General features: G+C 41.7%; 1 protein-coding gene across 1 annotated transcript in view; it reads right to left on the minus strand.

Moving 5' to 3' along the window:
- The window catches only part of arrdc1b (arrestin domain containing 1b), a 64,910-nt gene that overhangs the window by 45,297 nt on the left and 2,286 nt on the right, over positions 1-17,327 (minus strand). The window lies entirely within an intron of this gene.

A 17,327-nucleotide genomic window follows, 5' to 3' on the forward strand; every position in this document is an offset into this window, starting at 1 on the left:
GAAAAAATTATGTTGCTAGATTTTTTGTTGGAGTAAAAAAAAATCAGGCGGCACGGTGGCATAGTGGTTAGCACTGCTGCCTCACAGCGCCAGAGACCCAGGTTCAATTCCCACCTCAGGCAACTGTCTGTGTGGAGTTTGTACATTCTCTCCGTGTCTACATGGGTTTCCTCTGGGTGGTCCGGTTTCCTCCCACAGTCACAAAGATGTGCAGGTTAGGTGAATTGGCCTGCTAAAATTGCCCGTAGTGTTAGTTGTAGGGGAATGGGTCTGGGTGGGTTGCTCTTCGGAGGTCGGTGTGGACTTGTTGGGCCGAAGGGCCTGTTTCCACACTAAGTAATCTAATCTAAACAAAAACTACTTACCTGCATTGTTAATATCGCTCTACAATTTAAACTGTCAGTTTTTAAAAAAAGATTATAGAAAATTGATAGAAATACTGTAATGTCTGGTTATTATTTCATTTGAAACATAGGTTTAGCAATCTCCCCTAGACGTTTGTAACTTTTGAATTCAGAATGCAACATTAGATAACAAAATTTACAGTTAAAACCTAACATGCAAACTGGGGTGAATAACAGACACCTATGACATGGAAAGAAAGTATTAATTCATAATTTAATTGAAGCCCATTTTCATTCCAGCAACTACACTAGGTCTGCAAAATGATTTGTTGTATTGATACAAAAATTGGGAATTTTTATTAATGACTCTTGCTTGCCAGGATTATCAGAGAATGGTTTGAAAATAATGCAAATTCAACTTAATGTATACCTCAGCTTTGGGCAGCTGTAATGCCAGCAGTTTTCATTTAAATGGTCCGTTAAAGCAATGACTACCAATAACTAAAGCAGAAAAAAACTTCACTGCACTGCAAAGATAATAAATGTGCAGGTCATGTAAGAAATCAAGATTTCCACTCATCTCTTACACAAGTTATCACAGAGATAATTCAACTGCTATGCTTCACAACCTGAAGGGACTAGATAATGTTGACTTATGACAAGCTATTTCACATAGTCCAGAACAATGTACCAGAGTACAAAGTCTCTGCATAAAATTACAGCGAGCTTGGTTTTCAGTTCACTTCAATCTGCAGGTACAACATTTCAATGTGTGGATAGGCTAATCTAGAAAGACAAGGGATGGTGGAATAAGCATTGAATTAGCAATCTGCAAATGGAATGTATTTTTGTCACAAAGTAGTATTTTGGTACTCAATGAATGAGTAATTTGAGATGTGAGACATATATAGGGGTCTCACGCTTGAGAGAGACAGTAACTTTGACCTCAGGTTCCCAAAGCTCTCCATCTATCATTGGAGTTTTTCTTGTATCACATCTGAGCCCGTTATTGACTATTTGTGTTTTTGATTTTCTGCTTGTTTACCTGTCAAATGGACTTTGGATCTCTCAAAAGACTCCGTGTACCCTTATGTTTTGGTAAGTTCAAGAAACCATTTCGCTGAAGTTCCAAAATTAAGATACTGTTTTGATAGTAAGAGGATTCAAAATCTCAGGACAATGTTTTTACAGCAAGCATTGTTACATATGCTTTTTAGTATCATGAATTTTGGCTTATACATATAGGGGAATAAGAACCACTTATGGCACAGTGGCTTAGTGGTTAGCATTGCTGCCTCACAGCACCAGGGACCTGGATTCGATTCCAGTCTTGGGTGACTGTGTGGAGTTTGCATATTCTCAGTGTCTGCATAGGTTTCCTCCGGGTGCTCTGGTTCCCTCTCACAATCCAAAGATGTCAGGTTAAGTGAACTGGCCATGTCAAATTGTCCAGTGCTCAGGGACATATAGGTTAAGTGCATTAGTCAGGGGAAATGTAGGGTAATGGGTCTGGGTGGGATACTCTTTGGAGGAGCAGTGTGGACTTGTTGGGCCAAAGGGCTTATTTCCACACTGTAGGAATTCTAATTGACTTTTGTCATTAATCAACTTAGTTCAAGCAGCAGGAAGTTAGAAGGCAAACGTGAGAGGCTGCAGTCTTTTTTGGTCTACCAAATCTTTCATATCTAGTAAAATCAAGCAGCCAAGCATTTGAGTCAGTCTAATGTGATGAAAGAATTATGAAACAACTTAGTTGGAGTTTGTCAAGTCACAAGGGAAAGAAATTATGTATCCCTGGTCATTGGCCATAACAATGCCCTTGATTTGAATCAGGCTACAGATGGCTCTGCAAGGACTCAAGTCAAGAGTAGCTGCAATGTGACTTCCTTCAATTCCTTTCCCAAAGTAATTTCCAGTTTACACTTGGTACATTTTTGCATTTTATGGAACAGAGGAATGAAGTGTTTAATTTTTACCACAATTCCTTGACAAGGAAGGAAAAGCAAATATTGAAATACTAGAAATAAATGTAGACAAAGGCTGTTCCCTCCAGCTTACACAGGGCAGAGTCTCAAGACAACAGGCTGATCAATTAGGAACAAGATGTGCAGAAATTTCTTCACCCAGTGTGGCTCAGTGGTTAGCTCTGCTGCCTTAGTGCCAAGGGCCTGGGTTCAATTATACTCTCAGACAACTGTCTGCATGGAGTTTGCACACATGCCGGCGTGGGTTTCCTCTGGGTGCTCCAGTTTCCTCCCACAGCCCAAAGATGTGCAGGTTAGGTGGATTGGCCAGGCTAAATTGTCTTTAGTGTGTAGGTCAGGTGTATAAGCCATGGGAAATGCAGGGTCGAGGTGGGATGCTTTTCAGATGGTCCATATGGACTCTATGGGTAAATGGCCTGCTTCCACACCAGGGATTCAATTAAAAGATCGTGAATCTTTGGAATGCTCGATCTCAGATAGTTATGGAAGTGTTACCTTTGAATATTTTTAAGGCTGAAACAGACACGCAGCATATCCAGGTCTACAGATCCCAGACACTGTGGTCAAAGAACAGTCATGATCGCCCAGAATAGCAGGAGGTTCAAGGGGCAGCATGGTCTACATTTGTTCTAATATTTTTATACAGACAAACTGCGGGCTGAAAACTAGTTCCATTCTTCAGTATGCTCGAAAGTCAATTTGCACACATGTTGGTGTACAATGTAGGGCTAAGTAAAACAGCCATTAGTACAAGAAAATGTTTATACATCATCTTTTAAATGAATATTGATATACCCTTGTATTGGTCAGCATAAGTACAAACATTCAAAGTAGCATGCTCATGAACCTTCTGTGTGACAAACAATTGACAATGTGGGATATCTGCACCAATTGGTCATGGAAGGTTTTTAAATGTACCACTGTGTTCACTATGGTTGTGTCAGTTGCTCCCTGAATGTATTGACACACTGAAAATTGGGTGAGTAGCTGTAATTTTGTACATGAAAAAGCAAGACACTAAATTAGAATATAAATACCAGATGCTCAATTAGCCATTCATTTACTATGTTTTGCCTGGACTGATATATTCAAAGCACCAGACATTTATTATTAATAAATCATGCCACCTGAATGAAGCGCTGGTTTAAGACAGCAAAACCTAACAATCAAGTCTATGTTTAAGCCTGCTCCATTCCCAGTTGTTGAACATGGGAAAGCACCTTGTCTCCAAGTGGAATTTGCCAAAACCTTTATGCTAAAAAAACTAGCATATCTGCAAAATTTGTGGGCGGCACAGTGGTTAGCACTGCTGCCTCACAGTGCCAGAGACCCGGGTTCAATTCCCGCCTCAGGCGACTACACTGTGTGGAGTTTGCATGTTCTCCCCGTGTCTGCGTGGGTTTCCTCCGGGTGCTCCGGTTTCCTCCCACAGTCTAAAGATGTGCAGGTCAGGTGAATTGGCCATGCTAAATTGCCCATAGTGTTAGGTAAGGAGTAAATGTAGGGGTATGGGTGGGTTGCGCTTTGGCGGGTCGGTGTGGACTTGTTGGGCCGAAGGGCCTGTTTCCACACTAAGTAATCTAATCTAACCTAAAATTCAAAATGTGTGCAGTGAGAGGGTGTTTTGGGGAGGGGATGTGAGAACAGTGTAATGCCAGAGTCAAACAACACAGAATGGGTGCAAGGTTAGGGAAGGTTAAATATGTAGAGTGGGGTCAAAGAATTTGCTGGTTTCATTTTAAGATAGAGAATTTAGTTTATGGTGGAACAGTTTGAGTAGAAGTCCCTTTTCAAAATATATTAAATGAATGATTAAATAAGCATCTGGTGCACTTAAGTTTCAGTTTAGTACCTGGCTATTTCATGTACAAAACTACAACTACATATAGTAGGGCAGGAGGAAATGGGGGTGGGAGTGGGAAGATCAAGTGGGCAATAAGTGAAAAGAGGAGGAAGAGAAGCTGGGGAAGAGAGAAGTATAACATCAGAGGCAAATAACTCATTGGTTGCAAGGTTAGGGACAATCAAATAGGTAGATTAGTTCAAAGAATTTGCTGGTTACATTTTAAGGTAGGGAACTTCGTTTTGGATTGAAGAGTTTGAGCAGAGGTCTCTTTTCAACATGCCTATTGTTCTGTTGTGAACAACAAAACTTCACTGCATCTGTTTCAGTTCAAAACAGTCATGTGTTACTTATCACAAGTAAAGCAATATAATTCATATAATACTCAACACCATAAACAGCGCACATTCACACCAATTAACTTTCCTAAGTAATGACTTTCTGTCAATTAAAGGCAAATGGACAAGCATTCAATGAGCACTTTAGGATTTTAAGTTTGAGCAGCTTATGTCATTATTTATTAGCTACTTTAGATGGCAATGCAAAAAGAAAGCAATTGAAAAGCAAACAACTACTAATAAAGAAAGTTTAAAAAGTAACTCTCCAAACTTGCTCTGATAAGTTACATTGTACTTCTCTTAATCCTAAATAAGAGAAGTTTATTTGATACACAAACTGAGTGGGCTGGTCATTTGTTCCGTTATGTTTGAATGAAAATGTAAAAGGTCAGCAGATGAAATTGTTCCATGAGTTTCAATAACTTTTCTTATTGAAGGAAACACCATGCACTTGGATATTTTTGAAAGAGTAAACAGAGTATTTTGGAAAAGTATTAACAGATTCATTTAATTTTAATTACCTTATTCAAACTCCTAAACAAAAGACAACTGCACAGCCTACAAAGTTGCTACCAGTAATTCCCATCAGAATGAAAACATTTTAAGAATTAACTGCATAAAACTTTCTATAATGGATACGGTGAAACACTTCATTTGGAAATGGTGTATTTTAAGTAAATATGAATTGGGGCAGAAGTAGGCCATCTGGCCCCTATTGCCTGCTCCGTTATTTAAGATAGATCATGGCTTATCTGATTGTGGCCTCGAGTCCACATTCCTGCATACCTCATAAACCTTAAGTCCCTTGCTCGTTAAAAATCTACCCACCTCCACCACAAATATATTCAATAATAGTCTCCTCTTTTCTCAAAGCAGAGTATCAAGGATTCACAACACTCAAAAAAGTCCTCTTATTTCTATCTTAACTGAGAACCCCCTTATCTTAAAACTCTGTCTCCTGGTTTTACTCTGTCCCACAAGGGGAAACATTCTTGCCACAAAAGGAAACATTCCCGTCAAGTCCCCTCAGGATCCTTTTTCTATTCTTCTAAATTCGCTGTGCACCTTTCCTTAAGACAAATTCCCATCCCAGCTATCAGTCAAGCAAAACTTTTCCGATTAGTTTGATTTATTTAATCCTTTCTTAAATAAAGACAGTAAAATAGTATTCCACATAAAGCTGTACCAACCTTGTATATAACTAAAACATCCCTACTTTTACCTTAAATTTCCCTAGAAACTATCATTCCACTTGCCTTTAATTTGTTGTACCTGCATACTTCCATTCTGAAGACGGTTACATGAAACAAAATTACCCTGTACCTCAGAGTTCTCCACTTAAGTAATATGCTCTTAGAGATTCTTCCTGCCTAATAAGGAAGGGTTCATATTTTCCCACATTACACATCTGCCAAATCTTGGGCCTTTTTTAACCCATGACTCTTTGCAGGCATATGTTCTCTTCAAAATGTATTCTCCTTTATCTCTATTCTCATCAAGTTTAGCAGTCACAAAAAGATTGTACATAAATGAGCCACCATGTGGCACATGAATTGTTACATCATGTTAGCTGAAAATAACCCATTGACACTTATCCTTTGTTTCATATTAGGTAAAAATAACTGCAGATGCTGGAAACCAGATTCTGGATTAGTGGTGCTGGAAGAGCACAGCAGTTCAGGCAGCATCCAAAGTGCATTGGATTGATTGGATTGAAAATTGGTTGGCTGATAGGAAACAAAGGGTAGTGATAAACGGCTCCATTTCGGAATGGCAGGCAGTGACCAGTGGGGTACCGCAAGGATCTGAGCTGGGACCGCAGCTTTTTACAATATATGTCAATGATATAGAAGATGGTATCAGCAATAACATTAGCAAATTTGCTGATGATACAAAGCTGGGTGGCAGGGTGAAATGTGATGAGGATGTTAGGAGATTACTGGGTGACCTGGACAAGTTAGGTGAGTGGGCAGATGCAGTTTAATGTGGATAAATGTATGGTTATCCACTTTGGTGGCAATAACAGGAAGGCAGATTACTCCCTCAATGGAATCAATTTAGGTAAAGGGGCAGTACAGAGAGATCTGGGTGTTCTTGTACACCAGTCAATGAAGGCAAGCATGCAGGTACAGCAGGTAGTGAAGAAGGCTAATAACATGCTGGCCTTCATAACAAGAGGGATTGAGTATAGAAGCAAAGAGGTGCTTCTGCAGCTGTACAGGGCCCTGGTGAGACCACACCTGGAGTACTGTGTGCAGTTCTGGTTGCCAAATTTGAGGAAAGACACTCTGGCTATTGAGGGAGTGCAGCGTAGGTTCACGAGGTCAATTCCTGGAATGGAGGGATTACCTTACACTGAAAGACTGAAGCGACTGGGCTTGTATACCCTTGAGTTTACAAGACTGAAAGGGGATATGATTGAGATGTATAAGATTATGAAAAGATTGGACACTCTGGCAGCAGGAAACATGTTTCCGCTGATGGGTGAGTGCTGAACCAGAGGACACAGCTTAAAAATACGGAGTAGACCATTTAGGACAGAGATGAGGAGAAACGTCTTCACCCAGAGAGTGGTGGCTATGTGGAATGCTCTGCCCCAGAGGACAGTGGAGGCCCAGTCTCTGGATTCATTTAAGAAAGAGTTGGATAGAGCTCTCAAAGATAGTGGAATCAAGGGTTATGGAGATAAGGCAGGGAGCAGATACTGATTAGGAATGATCAGCCATGATCATATTGAATGGCAGTGCAGGCTCAAAGGGCTGAATGGCCTACTCCTGCACCTATTGTCTATTGCAGCAAAATCGACATTTCGGGCTAAAGCCCTTCATCAGGAATAAAGGCAGTGAGCCTGAAGCGTGGAGAGCTAAGCTAGAGGAGGGTGTGGGTGGGCAGAAAGTAGCATAGAGTACAATGGGTGAGTGGGGGAGGGGATGAAAGCGATAGGTCAAGGAGGAGAGGATAGATGGAAAAGAAGATAAGCAGGTCGGACAAGTCCGGACAAGTCATGGGGACAGTGCTGAGCTGGAAGTTTGGAACTAGGGTGAGGTGGGGGAAAGGGAAATGAGGAAACTGTTGAAGTGTTCCGTGGTGGAAGATGAGGCGTTCTTCCTCCAGGTGTCTGGTGGTGAGGTAGCGGCGGTAAAGGAGGCCCAGGGCCTCCATGTCCTTGGCAGAGTGGGAGGGGGAGTTGAAATGTTGGTCCACGGGGCGGTGTGGTTGATTGGTGCGGGTGTCCCGGAGATGTTCCCTAAAGCGCTCTGCTAGGAGGCGCCCAGTCTCCCCAGTGTAGAGGAGACTGCATCGGGAGCAACGGATACAATAAATGATATTAGTGGATGTGCAGGTAAAACTTTTGATGGACGTGGAAGGCTCCGTTAGGGCCTTGGATAGAGGCGAGGGAGGTGTGGGCACAGGTTTTACAGTTCCTGCAGTGGCAGGGGAAAGTGCCGGGATGGGAGGGTGGGACGTGGTGGGGGGGTGTGGACCTGACCAGGTAGTCACGAAGGGAATGGTCTTTACGGAAGGCGGAAAGGGGTGGGGAAGGAAATATATCCCTGGCGGTGGGGTCTTTTTGGAGGTGGCGGAAATGTCGGCGGATGATTTGGTTTATGCGAAGGTTTGTAGGGTGGAAGGTGAGCACCAGGGGCGTTCTGTCCTTGTTATGGTTGGAGGGGTAGAGTCTGAGGGCAGAGGGGCGGGGTGTGGACAAGATGCGTTGGAGGGCATCTTTAACCACGTGGGAAGGAAAATTGCGGTCTCTAAAGGAGGAGGCCACCTGGTGTGTTCTATGGTGGAACTGGTCCTACTGGGAGCAGATACGGCGGAGGCGGAGGAATTGGGAATACGGGATGGCATTTTTGCAAGAGGTAGGGTGGGAAGAGGTGTAATGCAGGTAGCTGTGGGAGTCGGTGGGTTTGTAAAACAACCCCCCCTCCCATCCCGGCACTTTTCCCTGCCGCTGCAAGAATTGTAAAACCTGTCCCTAAAGGAGCCTTCCACATCCATCAAAGTTTTACCTGCACATCCACTAATATAATTTATTGTATCCGTTGCTCCCGATGCAGTCTCCTCTACATTGGGGAGACTGGGCGCCTCCTAGCAGAGCGCTTTAGGGAACATCTCCGGGACACCCGCACCAATCAACCACACCGCCCCGTGGACCAACATTTCAACTCCCACTCTGCCGAGGACATGGAGGCCCTGGGCCTCCTTTACCGCCGCTACCTCACCACCAGACACCTGGAGGAAGAACGCCTCAGCTTCCACCACGGAACACTTCAACCCCAGGGCATCAATGTGGACTTCAACAGTTTCCTCATTTCCCCTTCCCCCACCTCAGCCTAGTTCCAAACTTCCAGCTCAGCACTGTCCCCATAACTTGTCCGGACTTGTCTGACCTGCCTATCTTCTTTTCCACCTATCCACTCCACCCTCTCCTCCCTGACCTATCACTTTTATCCCCTCCCCCACTCACCCATTGTACTCTATGCTACTTTCTGCCCACCCCCACCCTCCTCTAGCTCATCTCTCCACGCTTCAGGCTCACTGCCTTTATTCCTGATGAAGGGCTTTTGCCCGAAACATCAATTTCACTGCACTTTGGATGCTGCCTGAACTGCTGTGCTCTTCCAGCACCAGTAATCCAGAATTTGTTTCCTATTAGCCAATCCATTATCCATGTTACTGCATTATCTTCATACACTCTGACATGACACTTTGTCAACAGCTTTGAGAAATCTAAGTGCAGTACATTGGTGGTGCTTTGATCTACAATGTCCATTTCCTGAAATAACCTTAACAAATTAGTCAAAAGAGATTTCTGGTGGTGGGCATGTTGTTGGAGGGAATCCTGAGAGACAGGATGTACATGTATTTGGAAAGGCAAGGACTGATTAGTGATAGTCAATATGGCTTTATGCGTAAGAAATCATGTCTCACAAACTTGATTGGGTTTTTTAAAGTTACAAAAAGGATTGATGAGGGCAGAGCGGTAGATGTGATCTATATGGACAAGGTTTCCCATGGGAGACTGATTAGCAAGGTTAGATCTCATAGAATACAAGGAAAACTAGCCATCTGGATACAGAATTGGCTCAAAGGTAGAAGACAGAGGGTGGTGGTGGTGGATGGTTGTTTTTCAGACTGGAGGTCTGTGACCAGTGGAGTGCCACAAGGATCGATGCTGGGTCCTCTACTTTTTATCATTTACACAAATGATTTGGATGCGAGCATAAGAGGTACAGTTGGTAAGTTTGTAGATGACACCAAAATTGGAGGTGTAGTGGACAGCAAAGAGGGTTACCTCAGATTACAACAGGATCTGGATCAGATGGGCCAATGCTGAGAAGTGGCAGATGGAGTTTAATTCAGATAAATGCAAAATGCTGCATTTTGGGAAAGCAAATCTTAGCAGGACTTATTCACTTAATGGTAAGATCCAAGGGAGTGTTGCTGAACAAAGATCTTAAAGTGCAGGTTCATAGCTCCATGAAAGTGAAGTCGCATGCAGATAGGTTGTGAAGGAGGCGTTGGTATGCTTTCCTCTATTGGTCAGAGTATTGAGTACAGGAGTTGGGAGGTCATGTTGTGGCTGTACAGGACATTAGTTAGCCCACCGTTGGAATATTGCATGCAATTCTGCTCTCCTTCCTATTGGAAAGATGTGGTGAAACTTGAAAGGGTTCAGAAAAGATTTACAAGGATGTTGCCAGGGTTGGAGGATTTGAGCTACAGGGAGAAGCTGAACAGGCTGGGGCTGTTTTCCCTGGAGCAGAGGCTGAGGGGTGACCTTATAGAGGTTTACAAAATGATGAGGGGAATGGATAGAATAAATAGACAAAGTCTTTTTGCTGGGGTCGGGGAGTCCAGAACTAGAGGGGATAGGTTTAGGGCGAGAAGAAAGATATAAGAGAGACCTGAGGGGCAACATTTTCACACAGAGGGTGGTACGGGTATGGAATGAGCTGTCAGAGAAAGTGGAGGAGGCTGGTACAATTGCAACATTTAAGAGGAATTTGGATGGGTATATGAATAGGAAGAGTTTGGAGGGATATAGGCCAGGTGCTGGCAGGTGGGACAAGATTGGGTTGGGATATCTGGTCGGCATGGACAGGTTGGTCCGAAGGGTCTGCTTCCATGCCGTACACATCTCTATGACTCTAAACCATGTTAACTTTGCCTGTTTGCACTCGGATTTTCTAACACCCTGCTGTAATAAAGTAGCCTCTCACTGAAACATAACAAAACTGTGCAATGCTGCAGATTTTGTTTTAACACGAAAATAGTTCATTAAAAAGGATAAAATAAAGCAAATTGTTCAAATAACACAAATGCATTCCTTAAGCACACAAAAGGAATAGTCTTATTAATCCCAAACATTCATTCATAAATTGAAAAGAAAAGGAGCTTTTATGCAGTACCCCAAAACATACCTAATACAGTACTCACACTAAGGTCTCTGCCCCCAAGACCTCAGCAGGTTGAAGTCACTTGTGACTAATGTATAGAGTAGAAGTGCAGACAGCTTCTTTCTGGTGCTATTGTGCACAGCTTTAAATAATCTCTGCAGGGTTTTAATCCAACACCTCTGGGCTAGGAATAACACTAATGCTTTACTAGACTCTAACAGTTCACTTAAAAATCCTTCCCTTCTAAGGAACACTACACTATACAGTATCTGCATCCAAAGATTTCACTGTATTGCTCAACATGTTAAAACTTTTAAAACTCTCCTCAAAGCTTTGGTTATTTCTCTCAACTTCCAGAAATCTCTAAAACATTGAGGCCTTTTTATTACCCAATCCAAAATAAACAAAAAATCTATTAGTGATGCACAAAAGCCTTTTCATTCTAAAGTTAGACCTTAAAAATGTTTTAAAAGATAGCACCTTGAGTGTAGAAATACTTACAAGTTAATTAGCAATTTCAGAAAACCTACACTAATTCAGAAACCAAACACCCATACTTACAATAAACTGTATTAAAAATATTATAATGACAGTTAAATGTTCAGCTATATGACTTAGACTCCATTTTCCAGAGTTCTTCTATATTTGCTATTTTCTAAGCTGATTGGACCTTTTGTAGAATCAAGGCAATTGTGGAAAAGTCAACCGTTGCGTCTACAAACCTGAGAAAAATGTCCATCAGTTCTGAATTTTCTCAGTGCCCTTTATGAAATTGTTTCAAATTCCTCACCCCTTTTCATATTCTGATTCGTAAATATTGTTAGGATGCCATTTGTCATCTAGGTATTTGCTCAATTTACCTAAAGTATTTAGAGTATTTATTTCACACTTACATACACTGAGTATTTTGAAATAACTTAAAATGTCTGCCATAATATCATGACCTATACCTTACCCTAATGTCCCAAATCACTTTAGCCTTGTCTGTCTTCATGTCTTAATTGCTCTTGTTTAAGTCCAAAATGCTAGTTTTAGAACCACTCTTCTCTGTTTCAAGCTAAATGCAAATCTATATTATAAACATTGCCACCTGGGTGCATTTACTTTGAGCTCATTAATTAATCCTGTCTCACCACACAAATACTATGTCGAGTTTTGCCAGTTTTTGAACACACACCTCTAGGAAACTATTCCCAAACCTCACTCCTCAAGGATGTTCTTCCCAATCTGATTCACCCAATTTATATGTAGATTAAAATGACCAACGATTACCACTGTACCTTTCTCAGTTCCTGATTATTTTTCACATATAAAGGAGGCATGCGTCAGGTGTCGATAGCTGGGATCAAGTGAATCCTTTGGGAAGTATAAGGGGAATAGGAGTACACTTAAAAGAAAAATCAAGAGGGCAAAAGGGACATGAGATAGCTTTAGTAAATAAAGTTAAGGAGAATCCAAAGAGAACCTATAAGTACATTAAGAGCAAAAAGAGTAACTAGGGAGAGAATAAGGCCTCTGAAAGATCAACATCCCTGTCAGTGTGAGAAACCACTGAAGATGGGTGAGATAGTATTTGATTATTTTGAATTAATATTTACCGTGAAGAGGAACATGAAAGCTAGGGAATTTGGGGAAATAGCAATGTCTTGACAAGATTGGAGGTTGACTAATGTAATGCCATTACTCAAGGCAGCCTGTAAGGAAAAACCAAGGAACTATAGACTGGTGAGTCTTATGTCAGTTGTTGACGGGACTCTGAGGAATAGGATTTACATGCATTTGAAATGGCAAGGACTGATTAGGGATTGTCAACATGGCTTTGTGTGAGGGAAATGATATCGACAAAGGGTCAGTTAGACTCGAAATGTCAGCTCTTTTCTCTCCTAACAGCCCCTGCCAGATCTGCTGAGATTTTCCAGCATTCTCGCTTTTGATATCGCACTAACTTGACTGAATTACTTGAAGAGGTGACAAAGATTAATAAAGGCACGTGTGTAGACATTATCAAACACTTTGCTGAAACACATGTAGACAAAGTTTTGCATGGTTGACTGAGTACTAAGGTTACATCACATGGAATCTGGGGGAGTTAGCCAATTGGATATAAAATTAGCTTGAATGTAGAGACATAGGGTGGTGGCAGAGGGTTGCTCTTTGGACTGGAAGCCTGTGACTAGTGGCAGACCAAGGACCAGTGCTGGGTCCACTGCTTTGTCATTTATATAAATGATTTGGATATAAATATACGAGATATGGTTAATAAGTTTGCAGGTGACACCAAAATTGGTGTAGTGGAGAGTAAAAAAAAATTAGCTCAGAGTACAATGGAATCTTGATCAGATGGGTCAATGGGCCAAGGAGTGGCAGATGAAGGTTAATTTAGATAAATGTGAGGTGTTGTACTTTGGGAAAGCAAATCAGGGCAGGACCTTTACTCTTACTGGTCGGGCCTTGGGGAGCATTTCTGAACAAAGAGACCTAGAAGTGCAAGTGCATAGTTCCTTGAAATTGGAGTCACAGGTAGACAGGGTGGAGTAGGCAGAATTTTGTACACTTGCCTTCATTCGTCAGAACATTGAGATAGGAGTTGGGACATCATGTTGTAGCTGCATAGGACATTGGTGAGCCTATTTTTAGAATACGGCGTACAATTCTGGTCACCCTTCTTTAGAAAGATGTTATTAAACTTGATCTGGTACAGAAAACATTGACAATGCTGTTGCCAGATGGAGGATTAGAGTTAATGGGAGACGCTGAATATGCTGGGGAATTTTTATTTTCCTAGAGCATCTGGGGCTGAGGGGTTACCTTACAGAGGTGTACACAATCATGAGAGGCATGGAGTGAATGGTAGGGTGGACAGCCAAGGTCTTTTTCCTAGGGTGGGGAAAAGTCCAAAACTAAAGAGTATCGACTTAAGTTGAGAGGAAAAAGATTTACAAAGGACCAGAAGGGTAACTTTTTCATGCAGAGGGTGATGAATGTATGGAATGAGATGCCAGAAGTTGTAGTGAAGGCAAGGTACAGTTACAAATTTAAAAGGCATCTGGATAGGTACATTAATAAGGATTTAGACAGATAAGAGCCAAATGCTAGCAAATGGGACTGGGTCAAATTGGGATGTCTGGTCAGTGTGGACAAGTCGAACCAAAGGGTCTGTTTCCGTTCTGTATGACTAAGATCCTGTCACAAAAAAAATGTATTTTCTGCCCATCTTTATTTCAAGGTAACCTTGAGATCCAGGTCTCTGTTTTTTGCATTCTTCTAGTATGTTTCTGTAATAGCAATCAGGTCATACACATTTATTTCTATTTGCACTGTCAAGTCATCTGTTATAAATGTTAAATGCATTGATATATAGAGTCAATAGTTCGGTCTTTCTACTACCTCTTAAAACTCTAACACTATCCACTTTTAGATGTGTATACTACAAACAGGTGACTCTCAGCACTACACTGTCCATCTCCATCCCTGACAGCCAAGGTACACTCAAAAAGGCATGTTTGAGTTGCAAGACTCAACTACTCCAAAGTCTGCTGGCTGCTCTCCATAACCTTCAGATCACCAGAAACTCCGATATCAATCCTGTCTACACCAAATTACAATTATCCATTTCCTGCTTTTGCAAACATATTCAATGCCACCAGTTTAAAGCTTAATGCATGTTTTAAACACATTTAATGGTTCATCTTCCCAAAGAGATAATTCCACAAGGCCTCACCAAATTACAACCCTACAAAGTTTTATTTATGACTTTGGCATCTTAACTCCATGTACGTGACCCTTGGAAGTGATGCTTTTGAGAAAGTCTATAGCCTTAAAACTTGTATTTAAACATTTAGTTTAAAATGTAATGTTGAATTGTAGAACACATCTACTGCACTAGAAAATAGACAGGCGGGAAGGCTCAGAAAAAGGAGGGCACTTAAAAAATGCAAGAGATAGGGACACCTGGGCTCACCAAGTGATAACAGGATGCTGTAAGACAATTAAGAACATTTGCCTTAGCGCCAATGAATGTGTGTGAACAGGACACAAGGTGATAACATTCACAGCCGTTCCCTTGTGAAATTAATGACATTGTTTGATTCTGACCCGGAAACAAAACTCAGTACTATCAAAAACTTTATAATTAATGGTCAGATGCTGCCAATTATAATGGATTCTTATTAGCCTTTGCAAGCGGGGCAGGCAGAGAGGAAAAAAATCTTTGCTGTTCAAAACCCTGACCTGAGAATTCAAAAGGACACAGGGGAGGGGAGGATTTTAATGCTGAGGCGGCTGAAGCCAGTAGAAAATTAACACTCAATGCTTATCTGCTATGGATTGAATTTAATTGCATTTTGGGACTTTGATGATATTGAATAGCCATTACCAGTTATTAAATACAAACACTAAGAGATAATATTGAGAAGCCTTAACTTACTTGCTGTTCTTGCAGACCACTCTACAGACCTTACAGACTGCCCCACTGTCAATGCGAACTAATCAGATCTTATGTCTTACTTGAATTTGAATGAAACTTGAAAAGATGACCTGTTTAATTTGAGAATAATTAATCATTTTAAATTCTACCTTGCAGTAACATTTCAGCCTCAGGTATAGAATGATTCTGTGCTTAAGATAAAAAGCAGGAAACTGCTCCCAGCTTAAAATTATTCTAAAAAGAGATTCTGACACAATCTGTCAAGAAGTCATTTTATGGTCAAAAGTTTGCCCTCCTTGCTAAGAAGCCATTTCGTAAAACAATATTATCAGGCATGTGAGCTGTGCAAGGTTACCTTATGACATCTCCCACTGGTACTTCTTTATAGGAACTTATCTCACCAGCAGACACCTAACGTGGCTGGATTTCTTTTTCCCACCTAATGGACAGCTCAAGGCCTGTAGGAGTGATCAGTCAAGCGCACACAACCTTGTCAAATAACCTTTCTTTATGAATTATTGTCTTTCACTTATTTGTCTAATTAAGAACATGCAATATTTTGTGTAAACTTTTGTAAAAAGGAAGCCACTTCGTATCAGTACATCGGAGTTGCTTGTTGGGGCACTTGAAGAGCTGGTATTCTCCTCTCGTAGGTTATTAGAACTTAGTTTAGCTTATAGGTATCAGTGTTATGTTGTAACATTGATGCTATTAGTGAATAAAGGGGATGACTAAAATTAAGCTAAAACTATCTGTAAGAGGTTTTTATTCCATACTTCCAAAGAGCATGATATCTAGGATGAACCGAGAGAGGCTTTACAGGTCCCAGTCCACAAGGGATTCCCTGGGCCGTCTCAAATCTGTACCGTAACTTTCAGACACTAAGACACTCACTCCTGAATTTCCTCATTGAGACTCCATTTATTCTCTCCTTCCCCACATTGAAACTTTCATCCACAAACTACTGGTCACATTTTCTATAATCTCCTTTGACAGTTCAGCAATCATCTTTCTCCTACACCACGTTTGTGAAACACCATGGAACTTTATTTTACATAGGGGGTGTGATATTGAAGCAAGTTGTGCTTGGGTACCATTGCCCTCAGGCTGAACAGAACAGGTAATTCTGACCAACAACCCCATTAAAGAATGAGCATAACTGCACCAGATGGAGTTTTATGTGGGAAAGGGCCTAAAAAATAGAAATCAAAGTATTGTCTCAATGGAAAGAAGCTAGAAACTGTTGTGGTTCTGTTCGCCGAGCTGGGAGTTTTTGTTGCAAACGTTTCGTCCCCTTTCTAGGTGACATCTTCGGTGCTTGGGGGTCTCCTGTGAAGCGCTTCTGTGCTGATTCCTCCGGCATTTATACTGGTTTGAATCTGCCGCTTCCGGTTGTCACAAACCAACGGCCACCCTCAAGTCAACAACTCACCAGGACAAAGGACCCGATACCCAGCATGAGCAAAACCAACGAAGTGTACAAACTCCCATGCAAGGACTGCACAAAACACTACAAAGGACAAACAGGGAGACAGCTAACAACCCGCATCCATGAACACCAACTAGCCACGAAACGACACGACCAGCTATCCCTAGTAGTCATACACTCAGGTGACAAACAACATGAATTCGATTGGGACAACACCACTATTATAGGGCAGGCCAAACCGAGAACAGCCAGGGAATTCCTAGAGGCATGGCACTCATCCACAAATTCTATCAACAGACACATCGACCTAGACCCTATATACCGGCCACTGCAGCGGACAGCAACTGACAACCGGAAGCAGCAGATTCAAACCAGTATAAATGCCGGAGGAATCAGCACAGAAGCGCTTCACAGGAGGCTCCCAAGCACCGAAGATGTCACCTAGAAAGGGGACGAAACGTTTGCAACAAAAACTCCCAGCTCGGCGAACAGAACCACAACAACGAGCACCCGAGCTACAAATCTTCTCACAAACTTTGAAGCTAGAAACTGTGA

Source organism: Hemiscyllium ocellatum, chromosome 21, assembly GCF_020745735.1.
Source record: "Hemiscyllium ocellatum isolate sHemOce1 chromosome 21, sHemOce1.pat.X.cur, whole genome shotgun sequence".
Taxonomy (NCBI): domain Eukaryota; kingdom Metazoa; phylum Chordata; class Chondrichthyes; order Orectolobiformes; family Hemiscylliidae; genus Hemiscyllium; species Hemiscyllium ocellatum.